Source organism: Leucoraja erinacea, chromosome 7 (genome assembly GCF_028641065.1).
Source record: "Leucoraja erinacea ecotype New England chromosome 7, Leri_hhj_1, whole genome shotgun sequence".
In the NCBI taxonomy this organism is placed as follows: domain Eukaryota; kingdom Metazoa; phylum Chordata; class Chondrichthyes; order Rajiformes; family Rajidae; genus Leucoraja; species Leucoraja erinaceus.
Genome location: NC_073383.1, coordinates 16428601 through 16441901, shown reverse-complemented (window position 1 = coordinate 16441901; position 13301 = coordinate 16428601). Strand labels below are relative to the sequence as shown.

At 42.7% G+C, this 13301-nt stretch overlaps 1 pseudogene; it reads right to left on the bottom strand.

Moving 5' to 3' along the window:
• Nucleotides 1–5466: 5466 nt before the first annotated feature.
• LOC129699161 (U2 spliceosomal RNA) lies at nucleotides 5467–5633 on the bottom strand (annotated as a pseudogene).
• Between the last annotated feature and the right edge of the window lie 7668 nt (nucleotides 5634–13301).

Here is a 13301-nt window from a genome sequence, read left to right as displayed (position 1 = left end):
CTTTACTTTGGGAAACTTTAAAAGCTTACGTGAGGTCAAATCATATCTCATACCTCATACGCCAATAAAGAACGCAAGAAGGAAATGCAAACCCTGTCACAATCCCTCTTGGCTCTGGACAGGCACCCACTGCTGATATATATAAAAGCCGTGCTGATTTACAAGCAAAATTCAATCTTCTATCTACTAATCAATCAGAACAACTAATTCTCAGGACCTGTAGTCTCTATTATGAATATGATGACAAGGCGAGCCGGCTTATGGCTCACCAGCTGAAGCGTTAAGCCGTGTCACGACTTATTCCTCAGATAAGAGACACACACCAAAACATAACAAGCAATCCAAAAGAAATTAATAATATTTTCACAGCCTTTTATTCTTCTCTTTACAATTCAGAATTCCCCTCAAATACAACGAATATGGAACTTTTTTTTATATGATTTGGAAATACCCACTCTGGAACCAGAAGAGGCAGAAGATTTAGATCAGGCTCTTGGGCAGGAAGAGATTAATAATGCCATTATGGTGATACAGTGGTAAGACCCCGGGCCCTGACGGCTACCCATTAGAATTTTATAAGAAATTTAAGGATAAGATCACACTTCTAGAAATGTTACCTCCCACCCTTTCACAGGCATCTATTTCACTTCTTCTTAAAAAAGACAAGCATCCGACTCAATATGGATCATACCGCCCCATCTCACTTTTGAATGTAGATGTAAAAATTTTGGCTAAGGCGCTGGCTTGCCGTTTAGAATGCCAACTTCCCAAAATAATCTCAGAAGATCGAACAGGTTTCATTAAAAATCGTCATTCCTTTTCTAATATCCGTTGACTGGCCAGTGTGGTTTATTCGCCCAGTGCTTCTCCGCAGCCGGAGGTTGTTATCTCTTTGGACATGGAGAAGGTGTTTGATTGAGTGGAGTGGCCATACTTGTTCAGAGTCTTAGAGAGATTTGGATTTGGCAAACAATTTGTGCCTCAGAGTGCTCACATGGGCTGGTGAAGTGATGTACTCCAACGTTTATTTGCAAATACAGGTTTAAACTTCTTGAAGAATTCTCCGCGTCGCCTGAGTTAATTTTGAGTATTGGTAACCACGACAGTTGCAAACAAATATTCAAATGATTTCACACAAAAAACAGTCACGATAAAGTCATTAAAATGTTAGTTAACTTTAGAATTAACTATTTTTTTCATTTACTTGAAGTTAGTACATAGTAGTTAGATTTTTACAAAATAACGAACATTTTGAAGTATATCTAATTAAAGTTTTCTGGATGTGGCCTTATTAGATTACAGCTAACTTAATGGGGCATTCCAACATGAAAAGTTCCCCACCCCTGCTTTAGTGGAACTGGAATAAGAGTTGCCCTGTAGCCACAGGAGGCCAGGATAATGCCATTGAATGCATTAACTTTCACTGTTAACATACAGTAGCTGCCCTGTGCTCTCTTGTATTCTATTATCTTCTTCCACTGTGAACATTGTTGTAAAATAATTGTGCAATTTGTCTTTACCTTTTTTCACAAACAATATGCCCCCATTGCCTCAGGCTGCAATTATATTTCCTAATTTAACAGCAAATGTTGTTAGCAATTGGTAAATACCCCTGGTCTGGCAATAGGTTATTATGAAATGATCAGAAAGTTTGTTCATTCGACCATCCTGCAGTCGCTAGGATGTGGTCCAGCGGAATGTGCATAACCTTTGCTGCTGATGTTGTAGCAGCCCTGGTGGAGTGAGATTTGAAATATATCAGTATCTACTCCTGCATGAGCCAAACCCCGCCTTAACCAACTGGAGATGGTCTGAACCAATACCTTTTTATAAAGTTTTTGTAATTAACAAACATTGCTAGTTCAGAGCCTCTAAGGCTTTTTGTGACCTTGACGTATTGTTGTATATGTGTGACCATACATAACCGAAGGTCCATGGGGTATGCCATGAAACTAGTTTGAGACCTCACGTCTGCTCTGCTTAACTAAACGGTAAAATATAATATTATTTGCAGATGTAACCATCCTGTCCAGTCACAATATGTAGTGACTGAACCCGTTGCGCTGAAACCAGCGCCATGAGGATAGCTACCTTATGAGAGCCGATCAAAGCTAAGGATTAACTTTAGAATAGTAAGATTAAACGAGAACTTACCAGTTTGAAGTTTGATCTGTATTTTATGAGGAGTTACGATGAGGGATTTCGTGAAGAACCCCGCTTCCACGCATGCGTGTCATTCTTCAAAGCAGCGGTGTGAGGTCACAGGAACCTATAATGATCTAACATAGTAAGATTATCAAAGAGATGCCAGTTTTTGATATGATCATAAGAGGGTGGGAGCGGAGGGCACGAAATCCCTCATCGTAACTCCTCATAAAATACAGATCAAACTTCAAACTGGTAAGTTCTCGTTTAATCTTACTATTTTACTTCGGAGTCACGTGAGTGACTTCGTGAAGATTTCAAAGCCCTGTGACCTCATGCCGTGGAACGAGTCCATGCTTCACAACTGCCTTGGGTATTGGGAGAGAGCATCATTAGTAATTTTAAAACACAATTATACAAAGAGTTGTGTGGTATAATGAAAAAATTATATAACATTTTTTAAAATTTGAGAATCATAGCCCTGTAACCTTTCGGGCAATTATTTTGTTGGACATAAAATGTTTTCTTAATACAAATGATGGCTCCAAAAAAAATAACTGGTTTATTATAAAACCTGTGGAAACCCCTTTTTGAATGACCATCCTGCCATTCTGAGGATTTGGTCTGTGGGTACCTGTACAATTTTTGCTGCGGATGTTGCTGCAGCCCTGGTGGAATGAGAGTTAAAACATTAGTGTCATTATTAGGACCTATTTGAGCCACCTTAATATAGTTTGAGTCGTAACCCTTTCATGCGGTTTCTTGTAAGAGATAAACAACTCCATTTTCTGACCTCGAATGTTCTTAGTATATTCTATGTATTGTTAGATGTGTCTTGCTATACACAGTCGTTTGCCATATGGGTGTACCATAAATTCAAACACTTGACCCAAGGAACCCGATCTGTTTTCTTTTATTAAATCCTGTATGACAACACCAGTTTCTCGGTGAGATGATCAGGGAGTCCAGGCTCAGTTTGCTTAATGGCTGGACTTGTTGTGCGGTAAATAACACCATGAGCATAACCATCTTCCTGGTCTGTTACTGAAGTGACAACGCTGTTATGAGCTACAAGCTCCTCAGCATATTGAGAAACGGCACCCACGTCCCAGATTTCGGAGTACCTGGTTTTCTTACCAGGGGTGCGTTCCCACCGCGTGCCGCTCCGTTCCTTGTGATAGGTAATTGGAGAGTGCACTTGTGGCACTATTGATGGCACTGTAGCTCCATCGATTATCCTAATGGAGGCTTGTTAAAATTCCAATACGGCCAGAAAGTTCTTGGCCTTTGGTCGAGGTTGTTGTCCAAGCAGTATATGCCCCATTTCTTGATGTGTCCAAGGTACTGCTTCCGTGTTGACAGTCTTAGTGCAGATGAGATGAGATTCATCGTCCTGTCGGACAGCCGAAAGCCGTGTAGTGGGTCTTTTAGACTCTACAAATCAATAAATCCATAGTCTTATGGCATGGATGACTGCCTCCAGTCACTGGATAAATCCATAATTTTTGGCTATGTTCATTAGGGAACATGGTTGTAACACCATCCCCTGTATGACCGAATACGATGATTTTGAAGGTCAGTCTGGTACTCTGAGAATTCCAGATGCCGAGTGTAGTTGAATTTTCCCTAGTACCCCATTGATGGGGCCGAACGGGGGAAATACATCACCTTATGGCTTTGTCTACATAACAATGCGAAGCTAGTTTTAGAATTGTTTGGTTTAGGTAAGGACAAAATGCCCTTCTGGTGAATGTTGTACTGTGGTTATTGGGATGAGTAAATCCTATCAGATAACCCTGAATACTGCTGAGATTATATGAATCTGTAGTGATTATATACCATACATAACTGTAGTGTTGCAACCTCCCCTACCATCGTAGGCCCCTATTTTAACAGAAGAAAACCCCACCCGCCTACCTCCATGGTTACCGGTGGTTGTGTTATTTCCTTGGTTTTTTGAAAAGGAGGTTCTGGTTTGATATCTCTTGTTCGGAGTTATGTGGGAGGTTGAGGCTTCCGCATCTTCCAGGGTAATATTGATTTCTGGCACTGCCACTGGTATGAGCCACATTTTTTATGGCCTTGCCTGTGGCTGGTATCATGCTCCAAAATAGGCCCTTGCGCTGGCCTTGATGAGCCCCAGTGTCTTGGCTTTGTCCACACACGGTTCTTTGTTTGCAAATGATAGCATAATTTGGGGTCCCAGTGCTGGCTGAATGGCCGCCTTCCACGTGTAGTTCAGGTCATATTACATATTACTAAACAGAGCTGGTGCGTCTTGATGGTCTTTTGGTTACCTACGTTTAGTCCAGGGTGCGGGTGTATGCTATGATGCCTTCCGTCAATCCCTTTAAGGTTCTGTGGATCTTGAGGTCCTGGTTCCTGATGTTCGTCCCCATATGCTGCCAAATGCATTGGTTTACACTGGGCACCTGTAATGCCTCACCGTTGCCAGGTGGCAGATGTCTGGCCAGTGTCTGTAAATTTTTTCTTGTTGGCGTTTGTGGCCAGACATATAGTAATACTATTGCCATCCTGGATCCAAGTCTACCCATGTTTGACTTGGTTAAAGTAATCAGCCACCATGTCCAGCAGAGTCCCTGCTGTGTGTGGATCATGGGACGCTGTATTACCAGGCTCTGGCCCATCAGGGTCCTGCCTACTCTTTTTTATAGAGTTAGAGATCTCTAGGGTCCCGCACGGGGTACCCATGTGGGGCTTAACTGCTGCCCACTTGTCTTTTGTTCTGCGGACCCCTCTTGCAAGTCAACCCAGAACTGACCCACAGTGCTCCCCTCTGATGGGGTAGAAGCATTGTGCAGCCCTCAAAGAGGTACTGCTGTGGGTTTATCACGTTGGAGCAAGACTCCATACACCGCTTCTTCCCGCTTCAGCCCTCTCGGGCGCTGGTTTCCGGCGGTTTTATGCAAAGTCGGACCCCCTGAGCCCACTACCTTGCTTGATTTGTGTCTAGCCTTACCGCTCGGCCGCCTGGATCTGGCCGGTGCGGGGCCGACATCGGGCACAGCTGATCCCACTATGGATGATCCAAGTGCCGCTGGCTGCTGCTGGCTGCCCGCTGTTCCACGGTCCTCCTTCTCCAGCTTTGTCCTTCCTTCCGTGGAGTGGATATGGCCGGTGTGGAGGATAACTGGCACAGCTGATTCCATCTATTTCTTTAACCCGGCTTCAACGCTCTCAGCGCTCCTGACTGCTCCTTTATCTTAGACCCCTGGAACCGACCCCCGTACTGACGGTACTGGTCCCTTGCGGTCGTTGCAGCCGGTCAACCCCACTCTAATGCCCTCAATTCTGGGCACTCTTACTTATATGGTCCTTAGATAAGGGACATATAAGACATTAAACTGATAATAACAGCTACTATAGTTTTTATTTAATATACGGTCCCTAGATAAGGGGTGTATCAGATATTAAACTGATAAGAACAGATACTACACTTGATCTTAGCCAAAAGGCCGAGAAGCGATTACTGTAACTAAAAAACCCCGCTGGGACCGACCCTGGTACTCACATACTGGTCCCTTGTGGTAGATTGCAGCCAGTCAACTGCACTGCAAAGTCCTTGGCCTCGGCGCTGGCCGTTACTGCTGCTGCTGAGAAATGAATTTTCTCACCGTGCTGGAGCGAAGTTGGGCACAGATGTTTTCCCCCTCCGGGAATCGATGTGCCCATGTTGCTCCTACCGCTGCCGGCTGCCGCTGCCGCTCCTGCCGCTGCTGTTCCTGCCGCTGCCAGTGCTCCTGCCGCTGCCAGCACCTTACATGGACCCAGTCCATGTCTGCACCTAAAGGTAAGTGGAAGGAAACGCAGAGTCTCCTACCTGCTGTTCCCGACTTTTCATTCTCCGTTGTTCCCTGCGTGTCGGGTTTGAACCGCTCGGACCGACCCCGGTGTTTAAGGGGCTGGTCCTTCTCCGTTAATTTTAAAAGTGCCAGAGCCCTAATACAACCCACTGTTTTGTGGGTTGTTGGCTCTGTTTCCCCTCCACCCCGTATGGGGTGAAGTTGGCACTCGCTCCCGTTCTGGGAGACAGTGGTGCCGACTTCCGTTGCTGGCTGACTGCTGCTGTAGAAACGGCAGCTCGTCAGCCTTCCTGGAAAGAATAAGAAAGGTAAGGAATTCTCCTACCTGTTCCTCAGCCCCAGGCCCATGTAGCGTTGGTCTTTGGGGCTGTGTCGGCTCCGGAGTGCTCCCACGTCGTTCCCAGTTCCGCAGCCGGTAAAACCCGGCTGTACCTAGGGACCCCGTGGACCAACCCCGGTGCTTACCTTTTGAAGAAGGTTTTCGGCCCGGACGTCCAGTTCCTAGCTCCATTAGTGCCGCTGCACTCGCTGAGCGTTTCCAGCCCTGCTGTGTACCCCAGGTACTTACAGCGCTGGTCCGTGCTCTCTGCGCTGGCCGCTAGCGACTGCTCCAAGCCAGTCCCGCTTGAGACTGGCATACGGGACCTCTTTGCTTGCTTCCCGCCCGGCCGAGAAGTGAATTTTGCCGGTGCGGGAGCAAAGTCGGGCACAGGTTGTTCCCCTCCAGGGAAAAAAACTCGTGCTGTTGTTGCTGCTGCCGGCTGCTCGCACTCCACGGGTCTCCCCCGCCAGCTTTCCGCAGCCTCCTAAAAGGTAAGTAGAAAAAAGGAACGCAGAGTCTCTTACCTGCTGTTCCCAACTTTCAAATTCTCCCGCTTGGGGAACGCCGTTCCCCCCTGTGTGACTCGTTGCAATGCGTGTAGCGATAACACGCATGCGTGGAAGCGGGGTTCTTCACGAAGTCACTCACGTGACTCCGAAGTAAAATTAACTATTTTTTTCATTTACTTGAAGTTAGTACATAGTAGTTAGATTTTTACAAAATAACGTACATTTTGAAGTATATCTAATTAAAGTTTCTTGGATGCGGCCTTATTAGATTACAGCTAACTTAATGGGGCATTGCAACATGAAAAGTTCACAACCCCTGCTTTAGTGGAACTGGAATGAGAGTTACCCTGTAGCCATGGGAGGCCAGGATAATGCCATTGAATGCATTAACTCTCACTGTTAACATACAGTAGCTGCCCTGTGATCTCTTGCATTCCATTATCTTCTTCCACTGTGAACATTGTTGTAAAATAATTGTGCAATTGTGTCTTTACCTTTTTTCACAAACAATATGCTTCAATTTTCACAAACAATATGCCAAAATTGCCTCAGGCTGCAATTATATTTCCTAATTTAACAGCAAATGTTTTTATGTGGTTTTGAAACAATATATTTTATTATATCGTTGGATGTACAATTATAGATTTAAGAACAGAAGTACATTCAGGGAAATCTTATTTTAATCTTACTTGGAACAGATTAATTGTTATGCCTCTATCTATGCCCTTCCAGCTTGCAATACATTAAATAGATTGGTTCCATGACGATACAGTGTGCACCACTTCTAGAGTCCGAAGATTAAGTCAAGACATTAGCCCAACCTGTTACAAGTATCTAGCGCCCTTACTTTAGGCAGATCATCAAAGACTAAGCTATGTCACTATATTAGTTCATTTTCCGAATGGGTTCAGCTATTAATAATTACTATTTTGAGCAATGGATCACCCTCTCCCAACCAAGGAAGAGATACTTCCAGTGAATAAAGCAGTTTAATCATAGTTATCTTTTTAAATGAGGCATCTTTAATTCCGAGGAGTAATTTCTACAGAAATTATAATTGACAAAGGATTTCCAAAACACAAGTACAATACTGATAATACTAGATAAATATACCAATGAGCCTCAGATGAACAAGTCATCAGTCAAAGACAGACACTGAGTGCATTTCCGTATTTTTTCTCTGTTTCTCCAAACCCATCCTCACTGTCTTCTTTTCTAATAGAGCACATTATCTGTATGTGATGATTACATTGACCAGGCCAAGTGGATGGCGTGATTTGATTAAGTTAACATGGCCATATCTGACAACAATCTTTATAAGTTTACTGTGAACCTTATGGTATTTTAACGGTCTTTGTAACAAGACGGCCCTAAACTGAAGGTCATCATGATCAGTAATGTTTCTCTTGATAATGGGTCATTAATGTCAAGAGGATAGAAAAAGTGTATTGATTGACAGGGGATCTTATTGAAACATAAGATTATTAAGGGTTTGAATACGCTAGAGGCAGGAAACATGCTCCCGATGTTGGGGGATTTCAGAACCAGGGGCCACAGTTTAAGAATAAGGGGTAAGCCATTTAGAAAGGAGACGAGGAAATACTTTTTCTCACAGAGAGTTGTGAGTCTGTGGAATTCTCTGCCTCAGAGGGCAGTGGAGGCCAGTTGTCTAGATACTTTCAAGAGTGAGCTAGATAGGGCTCTTAAAGATAGCGGAGTCAGGGGATATGGGGAGAAGGCAGGAACGGGGATGATCAGCCATGATCACATTGAATGTTGGTACTGGCTCGAAGGGCCGAATGGCCTACTCCTGCACCTATTGTCTATTGTTTATTGTCTATTGGTTAGAAGCGTATCTTAATCCACAATAGGCCAGTTTGAACCTAGGTCAGCTTCTGTTGCTGTACTGTGCTACAAAACTGAGGTTAGCAATAAACCTTTGGAACCTGGAAATTAAATATCCATCATAGTTCCATCCACTTGGTCTGCTCCTACCCCCTATTATCAACTGGAAACACTTTCTCCGTAATTTTTCACTTTGAACATGTGCCGTTGTATTAGCTTAAGAGTTCATAGACTGAGATCAGGAAATATCTTTTTCACTCTTCTTAAATCCCCCCTTCAATGTAATGAGATTTATTTAAAGATGCAAGACCAGAATCTGCATGTAGTTTTCTATTTGTTGCCTGGTAATAAACTCAGCAAGGTTAATATGAGTTACCTTGACTTACAGTTGACAGTGCTTGAGCTGTATTTCAATGCATTGAAGATTGCAATTCAATGCATGATTTGCTGTATGACAACAATCACGTTGTGGAAGGATAGATTCAGTACCTGGCCATTCATTACGCATATTATTCTTCCTTCTGTCATGGACAAAATTGGTTTCGTCCTGCCTGATAGTGTGTGCTTTCCATAGTCAGCAGAGATTTTAGTGGCCTTCGTCTGATTTCTTCCAAAGATACTATTTTATTTTTGTTTTATTCTTTTACGTTGATGGTAAATGGGAAGGCCAATCCAATCCTAAATATTTAGTTCTCTGTAATGGAAGGATTCAGTAGCTTTATTTGATAGGTGATAGGGTTCACTCAATTCTTCAACTCAAACTCACAGTGCAAAGGAGTACGATTTTTCATTTGAACATGTTCGGTAATTCTACCACATTCAATTCCATTTGAATCAGTTGATTCTAATGAAATGAATAGGTTGAGATCACTGTGATAACTAATGTTTGCAGGTGTCTAAAGTGCCCTTAAAGCTGGGTATGTTTGCAAAAAGCTGTACTGAGTAAGAATTTCATTGTTCCAGTTCACATTCAGTGCCTTTGACGAATAAACAGTCCAGAATTTTACGATACGATACGATAGAACTTTATTTATCCCAGGATGGAAATTGATCTGCCAAGTCATAAAACACAAAGTACATGAAACAATAAACTAAAGACGAGTGGAAAGGATTGGATGTGTGCAAAGTTGTGGGGGGGGGGGGGGGGGGGGGGGGGGGGGGGGGCAAAAATGGAAACTGCTTTATGTTTGTTTATAGTATTCATTGCGTCATGAGGGAGAGGTTGTGTCTACCACACGACACAAGGGGGAGGAGTTGTACAGTTTGATAGCCACCAGGAAGAAGGACCTTCTGTGGCGTTCCGTACTGCATCTTGCTGGAAGCTGTTTGTTGATGACGGTCATGGTGGGGATGAGCTGTATTGTCAAAGATGCTCCGCAGTTTGAGGAACATCCTCCCCTCCAAGACCACATCCCATGAATCCAACAATCAACTCAATTAATGCTCAATTCTTTTTTTTTTCTCATCTGATATTATAACAATGTGGAACTAGGGTGTTTGATATAACCTCCTGCCAAAATTAAACTACCATAAACTTAATAGTAAACAAGATAGCTTCAAGATTGCATTCTCCAACATCAAAGCCAGATTCCCTAACAGGATGAGGGTCGACTATTTTTATCATCTCCAATATATTTTTGTTCTTTAAGTCGAGTTTTCAAGAGGGAGTTAGATTTAGCACTTAGGGCTGAGGGAATCAAGGGATATGGGGAAAAAGCCGGAACAGGGTACTGATTTGGATGATCAGCCATGATCATATTGAATGGCGGTGCTGGCTCAAAGGGCCAAATGGCCTACCCCTGCACCTATTTTCTATGTTTCTATGTTAGGAGTCAAGAGTGTTTTATTGTCATATGTCCCAGACAGAACAATTAAATTCTTACTTGCATATTTTCCTTACTAACTAAAATATCATCTTAAGGTTATACTTTGATTGACAGTTAGAAAAATCGTGTGTTTTCTAAGAAAACCATTGACATTGCCCACGTTGAGATCCAGAGAGGTTATTTTACAGTGGGGGACTTGTTATTTTTTTTCCACAGATTAAATTATGATGAAAGGTCTTCAGATCTTAGCAATAGCATTTGGTTTCATACAAGAGCTGTACATGGCCTTGTACTTTAATCGTAAACAGCGGGAGCAATGTTGGCAACGGCTGACAGTATAACGAGGATCAATAGAAAAAACTGTGATCCCAATAGCAGCTGGGAAAACAGAAGGTGGATTTTATTGGCAATCAAATAAACAAACAGGGCAGCCTTATTTCAAGACACTTTCAATATCACTGCAAATGGCATTCCTTCAATAACACAGAGACCATTAACTATCTTGCTCACAGGCACAACAAAAAGTTTCCATAATCATACCCAGAGTGCAAGTGATATAACCCAGCAATATTGTTCGTAACAATGAGGAACAGAACCCTATTTCAGGATGACTATGTAGCTTTGTCTCTGGAATGAGGGGACATAAATTCATTAGGGCCAATTTTATCATTGAGTATTGGATTAAAATGGGTGATATGAAACTGACAACCTATTATCGTCCCTGCTTGATGTGCGCCGTGGACCAATATAGTAACATTGGAACTCGTCAACTCTTTCAGTGAAGTTAACAAGGAAAATGGGAAAAAGGAAATAAAAAAGTAATTCATGACAGTGGGCTGTATTATAAGTGTTTTAAATTGGCTGGATAGTGAAACCATTGTATCCTCTGGTCTCTCAACAAGGTTAAATCCATCAAACCCTCACAAAATAATTCCGGGGAAATTGAGTCCGCATTTACTTTCAACTAATGTCAAATCAAAGAGGTCTTGAAAGCTCTATTGCTATCGGTTTTGGTTTAATATTGTCTCATGTACCAAGTTACAGTGAAAAACCTTGTTTAATGTTGTATCCAGGCAAACAATGATACTGTTCATTAGTATATCAGATTGTGAAAAAGAGAAAACAGAGAGTGTGTGGAATATAATGCTGCTACAGAGAAAGTGCAGATTAAAGAAAGAGTTCCATGGCTGCAACAAGGTAGCTTGGAAGATTGGGAATTTATTGTAAATGTCAGTCCATTGTCAGTCCATTTGTCAGTCCCTTGTCAGTCCGATAACAGCCGGGAAAAAGTTATTCTTGAATCTGGTGAAACGTTCTTTCAAGCTTTTGTATCTTCTGCCTGATGGGAGTGGGGAGAAGAGAGAATGACCAGGATGTGTGAGTGGCCCTTGATTAGGTTGGCTGCTTTCCCAAGGCAGAGTGAGGTGTAGATGGAATCGATGGGGAGGAAGGGCCGTATGCATGGTGGGCTGCTGTGTTCATAATACTCCACAAAGCAGTTGTCATACCAAGCTCTGATGCATCTGGCTAAGATACTTTCTATGGTGCATCTGTAGAAATTGTAGCATGATGGTGCAGCGGTAGAGTCATTGCCTTACAGCGCCACGGATCCAGGTTCGATCCTGACTATGAGTGCTGTCAGAACGGAGTTTGTACATTCTCCCCATGACCTGCGTGGGTTTCTCCAGCTGCTCCGGCTTCCTCACACACTCCAAAAACGTACAGGTTTGTACACCAATTAGCTTGGTAAAATTGTAAATTGTCCCTGGTGTGTGTAGGATGATAGTGTTAGTGTGTGGGGATCGCTGGTCGGCGTGGACCTGGTGAGCCGAAAGGCATGTTTCCGCTGTGTTTCTAAATGACTGACAATTTCTAAAAAAATTGTCAGTCATAGGAAACATGCTGAATTTCCATTGCCTACTGAGGAAGTAGAGGCATTGGGGAATTTTCTTTGACCAGGACAAATTGTTGTTGATATTTATACCTTGAAGCTCATCATGGTCTCCACTTCAGAATCATTGATGCTGACTGGGCATGTACTCCACTGCACTTCCTGAAGGCAAGGGCCATCTCTTTTATTTTCATATCAACAAGGAAAATGTGTTGTTTTGACATCATGTGATTAAGCTCTCTATCTCCTTCCTCTATTCCATCTCATTGAGATCCATCACCAATCGCTCAAAGCACTTAATGATGGTGAATGTCAGAGCCACTGGATGTGGGTCGATACGGCATCCTACTTTATCTTCTTTGGCGCCAGGATGATAGTAATCCTCTTAATGCAGGTGGGTACCTCAGATTGGAAATGGGAGAGTTTAAAGATGTTTGCAAATACTCTGAACACTAGGGGAGCTATTTTCATGTTCAGAGACTAAACTTGACAAGCTTTTTCAAGTGAAATTAAGATTTTAAAGCATTGGGGACACAAAATGCTGGAGTAACTCAGCAGGTCAGGCAACATCTGTAGAAAACATGGATAGGTGACATTTCGGGTACAGACCCTTCCTCTGACACTTCTTAAAGCATTGTGGTTTGTTTTTGTTGGCTGAAATAAAAGACTGATTTTGTTTCTGATTTCCTAGAGGTTTCATCCATATCTGGCTAGACAACAAGGCAGCATTCATGACAATACATGCGCATAACGAGATATAAAGCTGAACAATCAAAAGAGAATCGGGAAATTGCAGCCACTCAAATCCTTTCGATGAAGTAAAACCAAAAGTTTTCATACTTGGAGATTTGTGGCTCAGCCCGAATACTCATGAAGTTGAGATTAGTTAATTGAACCATGAAAATCGGCCAACCTTTAATGCTAGGAAATAATTAAAGT